This window comes from Arvicola amphibius, chromosome 14, assembly GCF_903992535.2.
Source record: "Arvicola amphibius chromosome 14, mArvAmp1.2, whole genome shotgun sequence".
Classification (NCBI taxonomy): domain Eukaryota; kingdom Metazoa; phylum Chordata; class Mammalia; order Rodentia; family Cricetidae; genus Arvicola; species Arvicola amphibius.
Window position 1 is genome coordinate 21,948,755 of NC_052060.1, and position 7,505 is coordinate 21,956,259.

A 7,505-nucleotide genomic window follows, 5' to 3' on the forward strand; every position below is an offset into this window, starting at 1 on the left:
ACATAAGCTCATCAGTAAAGCACCTGTCTACCATATTCAAGGCCTTGGTTTAACCCTCATCACTGTGAAAGCAAAATAAGCATTTCCACTGGTGGGTAATAGAAGCCTATTGACAAATTCTAACAGAGCAGACTACATACTGTAAAATAGGAAACTGAACAATACATCCTTGAGTATATTTCTTGATGTTTCAAAACGCAGTTTGTGAAAAACACCACAGAGATGTGATCATTTCCATTAGAGAATGTATCCTCTGAAAATGGGACACATAGTACCTAAATGTCACAAAGCTCTTTTCAACTTTTTCCCCCATCATAATGTCCATCAAAGTCCAGAAAGATACAGTGAATATTTAGTTTTGACTTTTGAGTAGGTGTAACACCAGCTCTTCATCCTCTGCTAAGGACAGGCCTGTATCCAACGGTTCTAATGTTTCCCACTTGGCCTTCCTTCCATGACGACTTCTGGGTTGTACATTGTCTATTTCAGTGGTATTCCTTTCCCTCATTCCTTGCTTCTTCTTGGTGTCACTCATCTTGTGTTTTATATCTTTACTCTCATATTCTTTAGAACTCCCGTGCTTGTCTGGATCTGGAAGTGTGCTTGGATCAAGTCCACCAACATCTCCATCACTCCATTCTAGAAAGGTTTCATCTTCACCTCTGGTCTTTCTTTGTCTTTTGTTGACTTCTCTTCTGGCTTCTCTTTCTTTTAGCTGTCTTTCCCGATGCTTTCCTTTAATTTTTTTCTTATATTCTTCTTTTGTTAAATTTGTCCTCTTCCTGATGCCTTTCCTTTGCTTTGTCTCAGTTGATACCCCCCGGTATCATCTTCTTCCTCCACATCTTTTGAAGCAGATTTTTGAATCTGTGGCCACTACTTCAGCAGTAAATGTTATTTTCTTGTTCACTTTAACATTTCTCTTCATTACTCCCTTGGATTCTGCAACTTTGGTTAATTTTTCCTTGACACTGGATTTAGAAGATTCCTTTGTCACCAATGTTGATTTTCAGCATCATGCCCATCTTCCTCATCATCATCTCTGTCTAAGAACTGCATAGGACCTTCGTTGACCTCCTTCTGTGCGTCTTCAATATTGAGAACAGATTCAGTTTGAGGCTGTCTTGCTTTTTCCAGTTCCTCTTCCATTTCTTCATCATCTGTGTCTTCATCCCATTCTTCACGCTCACCACTGGCCAATTTGTGTTCTGTCTCTTCTAGCCTTTATTCCACTTTTGTGAAGGATGGACATTTTCTCACTGAAATAGTTCTAAATTCTTCTACTTTGTCATTGGTGAGGGAGGGAGCCCTGGACTGAATTGCTTCCGTGACTTGATTCCTTCCCACTCCTTTGGTTGGCTGCGTCTCCCACTTTCTGAAGAAATCTTATCCGTGGAGCTACAGCAAGACCAAGAGACAAAGCATATTCAGTAATAGGTAACTTGCTCACATTAAATTCTTCTTTATCCTTCATAAATTTTGATCTTGGGCTAAAGATGATTATAGTATTTTTTTCCAAACATCAATACATTTTTCTAGATTGATTTTGTTCTCCTTCACCTTTACTTTCTTCAGCAGAGCCCATGTGCAAGATTCTACCTGCTTCATTGAGAACTAACATCTGAAGATTGGTGGCATGGAAGCATATTGTTTCATCCATGTGTTGAAGAAGTCGACTTGATGTACAAATGAGTATATTTATGTTGTTGATCCTCTCAGCTTCATGTTTCAAATTCTTTCCACCAAAAATGAGACCAGCTGAAAAGTCATGATTCTTTCCTACTATGCATAGAACTGCAAATGTCTGATAGGCCAGATCTTGAGGAGGTGAAATTATCAGAACCCCCAAATCATTTGCTGAAGTCCACTGCAGGCGATATAAGGCTTCTAGCACTGGGATGAGAAAAGCCAAATCTTGTCAGATGCAGTTTTGGCATCTCTAAGCACATCTTTACCTTGCAAAGCCAACCCTATGGTCTGCTTCTGCATCTCTGTTACCAAGTGATAGCAAGCTTCTTGTAAACTTTTCAATTTTTTTGACAAAGGAAAATCTGAAAATCTTATAATTTAATTTACATTTATCTTCTCGTAGTTCTGCATAAGGCGGCTGCTCCCCTCATGCTTGACCTGCCATTCTGACTTCTTCAGCTGCTTCCTTCACTTCTTTTTGTTCAGCTGGAAGCTGTGTTTTTTCTTCCAGCAATTTAAGCTTTGCACCAGATTGGGTCAGGTTAGCTGACCCAGAGAATCAACCGTTTAGCCCATGGTAGCAGAAACCAGGACCCATGTCGCCCACGATACAAGACACCTTAAGTCTTAAGGTACCAGACAGAAGATGAGAAAACAGCATGTGCAGAGTGCACAGGAGTAAATGTGCTATTATAGATATACTTGCATCTCTAGAATTTTGGCATATAACCATATGCCAAAATGTATTTGAACACAGAATGTTAAATGGGTCACCAATGTGTATGATGTGCAAGGTAGTTAGATGAGAAAATGACATATGGTCTCTATCACAGTTATGGAAAAAATGGAAATTGGACTAGTGACATATTGATGCAAAAACTTATGTATTGTTAAGAATGAACTTGCATGAGTTGATCACTGTCCACATTATGCTAATAGTTTTTCCCAAAAATAACCCTTTGTTTTATCTTTGCATACATCTCCACATTTCTCTGAGATAGACTTTATTCTCACTGTGCACAAAACTTCATGTCAAGGCAGATAGAATTTGATAAGTGAGAAAGTAAAGCTGGTGAAGGGAAATTCCCAGGAATCCACAAGAATGACCCCCAGCTCAGACCCTAACCAATAGTAGAGACAGTGCCTGTATTGGATTTCCCCTGTATTCAGATTGATGACTACCTTAATTGTCATCATAGAACCTTTGCTGTGGGATAATGCTCTTGTACAATGTAAAGGTTTATCATTCATATTAGTTAAATTAAATGCTGATTGGCCAATAGCCAGGCAGGAAGTATAAGTGGGGTGACCAGACTAAGAGAATTCTGGAAAGAGAATAGGCATAGAGGCAATGACCAGTCAGATCCAGAGGAAGCAAGCAAGATAACAATGTCTCACTGTAAAAAGGTACCAAGTCAGGTGGCTAAACATAGATAAGAATTATGGGTTAATTTAAGTTGTAAGAGTCAGTCAATAATAAGCCTGAGATAATAAGCCAAACAGTTTATAATTAATATAAGCTTCTTTGTGCTTCTTTGGGACCAATTGGCTTTTTGATCAGGCAGAACAGAAACTCACATTAACAAACCTTCCTCCAGCAACTGATGGAAGCAGATGCAGAAATTCACATTTAAGTACTGGGCCGATCTCCAAGAGTCCACTCTACACCAGAGAGAGGAGTGAAAATATGATCATACAGGTCAAGACCATGATGGTGATACCCACAGAAACTGCTGACCTGATCTTGTTGGAGTTTAACTTTGGCCTGACTGCAGAGAAACCTGCATAGGTGCAAACTAGGCCCACTGAATGTGGGTAACAGTTGTGTGGTTGGGGGTCGTCTGTGGAACCCCTGGCAGTGGAACCAAGATTTATCCCTAGTGTTTGAACTGACATTTTGGAACCCATTCTCTTTGGAAGGATACCTTGCTCAGCCTAGACATTGAGGGTGGGCTTAGGTTCTGCCTCAAATTGATGTGCCAGACTTTATTGGCTTCACATGGGAAGCCTTACATTCTCTGAGAATAAGGGCTGGGATCTGGGGTGGGGAAGTTGTTCAGGAGCAGGAGGAAGGGAAGGAGTAGGAACTGGGATTGGTATGTAAAAGAGAAAATATTGTTTTAAAAAAGAAATTTAGAAGAAAAAAGGATAAATTCAGAAAAGGTTATATATACATCTAGTTATAAATAACCATTCTTTCCTTCCACATTACTTAATTCAAAGCCACAGATGGAAGAAAACAGTGTTATATTTTCTCCAACCTGATATATTTAATTTGATGCTGATGGAACTTATGCTTTAAATACTGGGCTGGCTATATCTAAATTACAGCAAATTGTAGATACAACATTTGTATACATTCCAAGTATATAATTTAAGTATGAGAAATATATAGACAAATTATCCCTAATACTACCCTTAAGTTTTGAGAAAATAATGGCAAGAGATAGTGATGTGGAAAATAATTATGAAAATATGTGCAAGTGGGAAGGTTTAAGGTCATAATATAAATTCTAGTATAAATCACAACATGAATCTAAAGTTTTGAGGCAAATCTGGGTTATACAACTCATTATTTTGTTTCTTTCAGATATCACTCTGTAATTCTATATTAGGATTAGAAATCTCACTTCTTCCACCTCAGCCTCCTGGGAGCTTGGGTTTTGAGCATAAACCACAGTATAGTCTCTAGTCTTTTATTTTATAGAAAATAAGAATTAGTTTCCTATTTTATGGCATATTGTACTCTAGATGTTTACTTTTTTCAATCAGTTCTATGTCTTCAGAAATCCTATGCAGTCAATGCTTTGACAGAGACTCAAAATGTTTCTCTTCAGGTTGCATAGCAATTAGAGGACAAGGGTTAGGACCTGCAAACTATGGTTATAGACATCTATGTTCTTAACTGCTAGAAATTTCCTTTCTTAACGAGATACACAATGATGGGACAAGATGGGGCTCATGAATGAGACATCAGACTCAACTTAGATACTGATTGAAATCAGGATCTGGAATATATTTCAGGGAGCTTGTCTTACATATTAAGTGCTTATGAATTGTTCCTTTTTGGAAATGGAATTGTTTACTTTATGTCACACATAACTTAGGGTTGAATATGTGGGGAAGATTCTGAAAGAAATATATGTTTAACTTATTATTGTTACTATTCTCTATCTGTTATTTGTATAAATTGGGCAATGTACTTGATAATTTACTCATCCCTTGTCATATAATATTCATAATACTGTAAACAACAGTGCTTCAAGTATGACTGCATCTGTTTTACAGAGGCTCATAGTAGAGGACAGAATTGGGACAATGAACCAAAACTATAGAGCAGTGAAATTGCATAATTAGGTCATCCATACTATATCTTTACCACTTCTGGGTAACAATTTTTCACCATAAACTTTGACATTTTTAAATAAGTGTTATCAACAAAAACGTGGTTTTACTTAGACTTTGTTGTTGGGAGCTATATAACACACGTTCAGAACACTATATGAGTGAATTAATTATTCAGTGGGTCTCCAGATGGGGCAAAAAACCCATGGGAACAGTCTCACTCAGAAAGGACCAGTGGACTTTGGGACAGTGCAGCCTGCATGTTCTCTTCTCTCGTAATCTTGATGTTTCTCTTGGCAGTTTTCGAATAAGCAGTGCTTGGTGAATGGTGCCTATGGTGATATTTAAGATAATCATCGATCTGAGTACGGGCAATGGCAGTTCAAGCACTCTCTCATCTATTGCTTGGGGTCTTAACTGGGGCCATCCTTGTGGATTCCTGGGAATTTCTCTTTAGAGCCAACCCCAAAATGGCTCCCGCAATCAAGATATGTCTCTCCTTGCTCTCACATCTGTCACCCCTCCATCTCAACCATCCCATTCTCTCAAGTTCTCCTCAACCTTCCCTTTCTCCCTCCTCCTCTTCCGCCTCTCCCCCCTTTACTCCACCTCCCCCACCACCCCACCCCTGCTCCCAAGCTCACAATCCTGTCAAGTGACCCTGTCTGTCTCCAACCCCCAGGTGGGTGCATATATGTTTTTCTTTGGGTTGACCTAGGATGTCCTTTGTTTATAGCTAGTATTCACTGTTGAGTGAGTACACACCATATTCATCTTTTTGGGTCTGAGTTACCTCACTCAGGATAATGTTTTCTACTTCCATCCACTTGCATGCAAATTTCAAGATGTCCTTGTTTTTTTTTTTTTTTTTTTTTTTTTACAGCTGAGTAGTACTCTAATGTGTAAATGTGCCACACTTTCTTTATCCATTTTTCAGTTGAGGGGCATCTAAATTGTTTCTAAGTTCTGGCTATTACAAATAATGCTGCTATAAACATAGTTGAACAAATATTTTTGTAGGATGATTGAACGAACATCTTTTGGGTATATTCACAAGAGTGTTATTGCTGGATCCTGAAGTAGGTTGATTTCCAATTTTCTGAGAAACTACCATACTGATTTCCAAAGTTTTTGTACAAGTTTGCATTTCCACCAACAATGGATGAGTGTTCCCCTTATTCCACATCCTCTCCATCATAAGCTATTACTAGTGTTTTTGATCTTAGCCATCTGACAGGTGAAGGATGATATCTCAGAGTTGTTTTGATTGGCATTTCCCTGATAGCTACTGGCCAATCAGCATTTTATTAAGCCAATATAGGTGACAAATCTTCACAGTGTACAAGAGCATTATTCCACAGTAGTACAGTGATTTCATCTCATGAGAAGCAAGCCTGTTATTAGTTTATCCATTTATTTTTTGCATACTCTGCTTAATCTCCACCTCTGATCTATTTTGGGTGTTGGGATACAGAAATGTGGCAAAATTTATATCTTAGTTAATATGGGCAACCATGTTTGTTTGTAGTGTATAAATAAAGACTGCTGGAGCTATCTGTGTCTAACCACTCGAGCAAAACTCTTCCAGTGGCTTGAAAATTTATTTCATCATGCCAAGCCCCTTATGTATCTCAACACCTGAACACAGGCTATGGCAGGACCACAGTTCTCTTTGCCAATTATTTTATTCAAAACACAGTGTACTGCTCATTTCTGGAGTTAATATGGACTTTCTTAATGAAAGTGACAGTTTAGAAAACACTTGCCAATACAAAGCAAAACAAGCACCTCCCCATGTGTGCTATGCATCATTAGGTGAACATTATCATTTCTGAGTTGCTTTGTGTATTTCCCCTTATTAAAACATATACACTGCTAATATTTACTCAGGAGATGAATTATTTTGCAAGTTAAAAATATAATCAATATATTCAGTCACATTTCAACCTTATATGACTAAAGGGAGTATTTTTTGCTAGAAAAACTCTTTGTAACAATATTTATACTTTAATTTTTTGTAAGATCTCCAGCCAGCTTTAGTGATATTAAAATATTTAGGTAATTTAAAAATATGGAGACCAAATAGAATAATGCATGAAAGGAATAAATAAATAAGCAGACAAATTATATCTAAAGGCAGACTGATAGTGGGAGCATTTGCTAAAGGTTTGACCAGGGAAGCTTAAAATCCATTTGAGAGTTTTTATTTGTAGTGGAGAGATACTTAAACAGGGGAACCTCTCTGCCCTCAGATGAAGAGAGGAAGGAATGATGGAGGTATCAGCAAACTTGCCAAACAGTAAGCCACAATTAAAAACTACTGAGGAATCTGGAAGGAGCACTTAATGGCCCTATTCAACCTTTGGCTCCCTTCCCAGCCCCAGCTTGTCTGTAGGCAAATCCCACACTCATTCCCAGAGGAAAACATTCTAGCAGGTGGGCATGTCAGTTTAAACACTCTCAACCTGGAG

The 7,505-nt window shown here is 38.2% G+C and overlaps 1 pseudogene; it reads right to left on the bottom strand.

Annotated features, from left to right (window-relative positions):
- Positions 1–352: 352 nt before the first annotated feature.
- Positions 353–2,265, bottom strand: LOC119800611 (annotated as a pseudogene).
- Between the last annotated feature and the right edge of the window lie 5,240 nt (positions 2,266–7,505).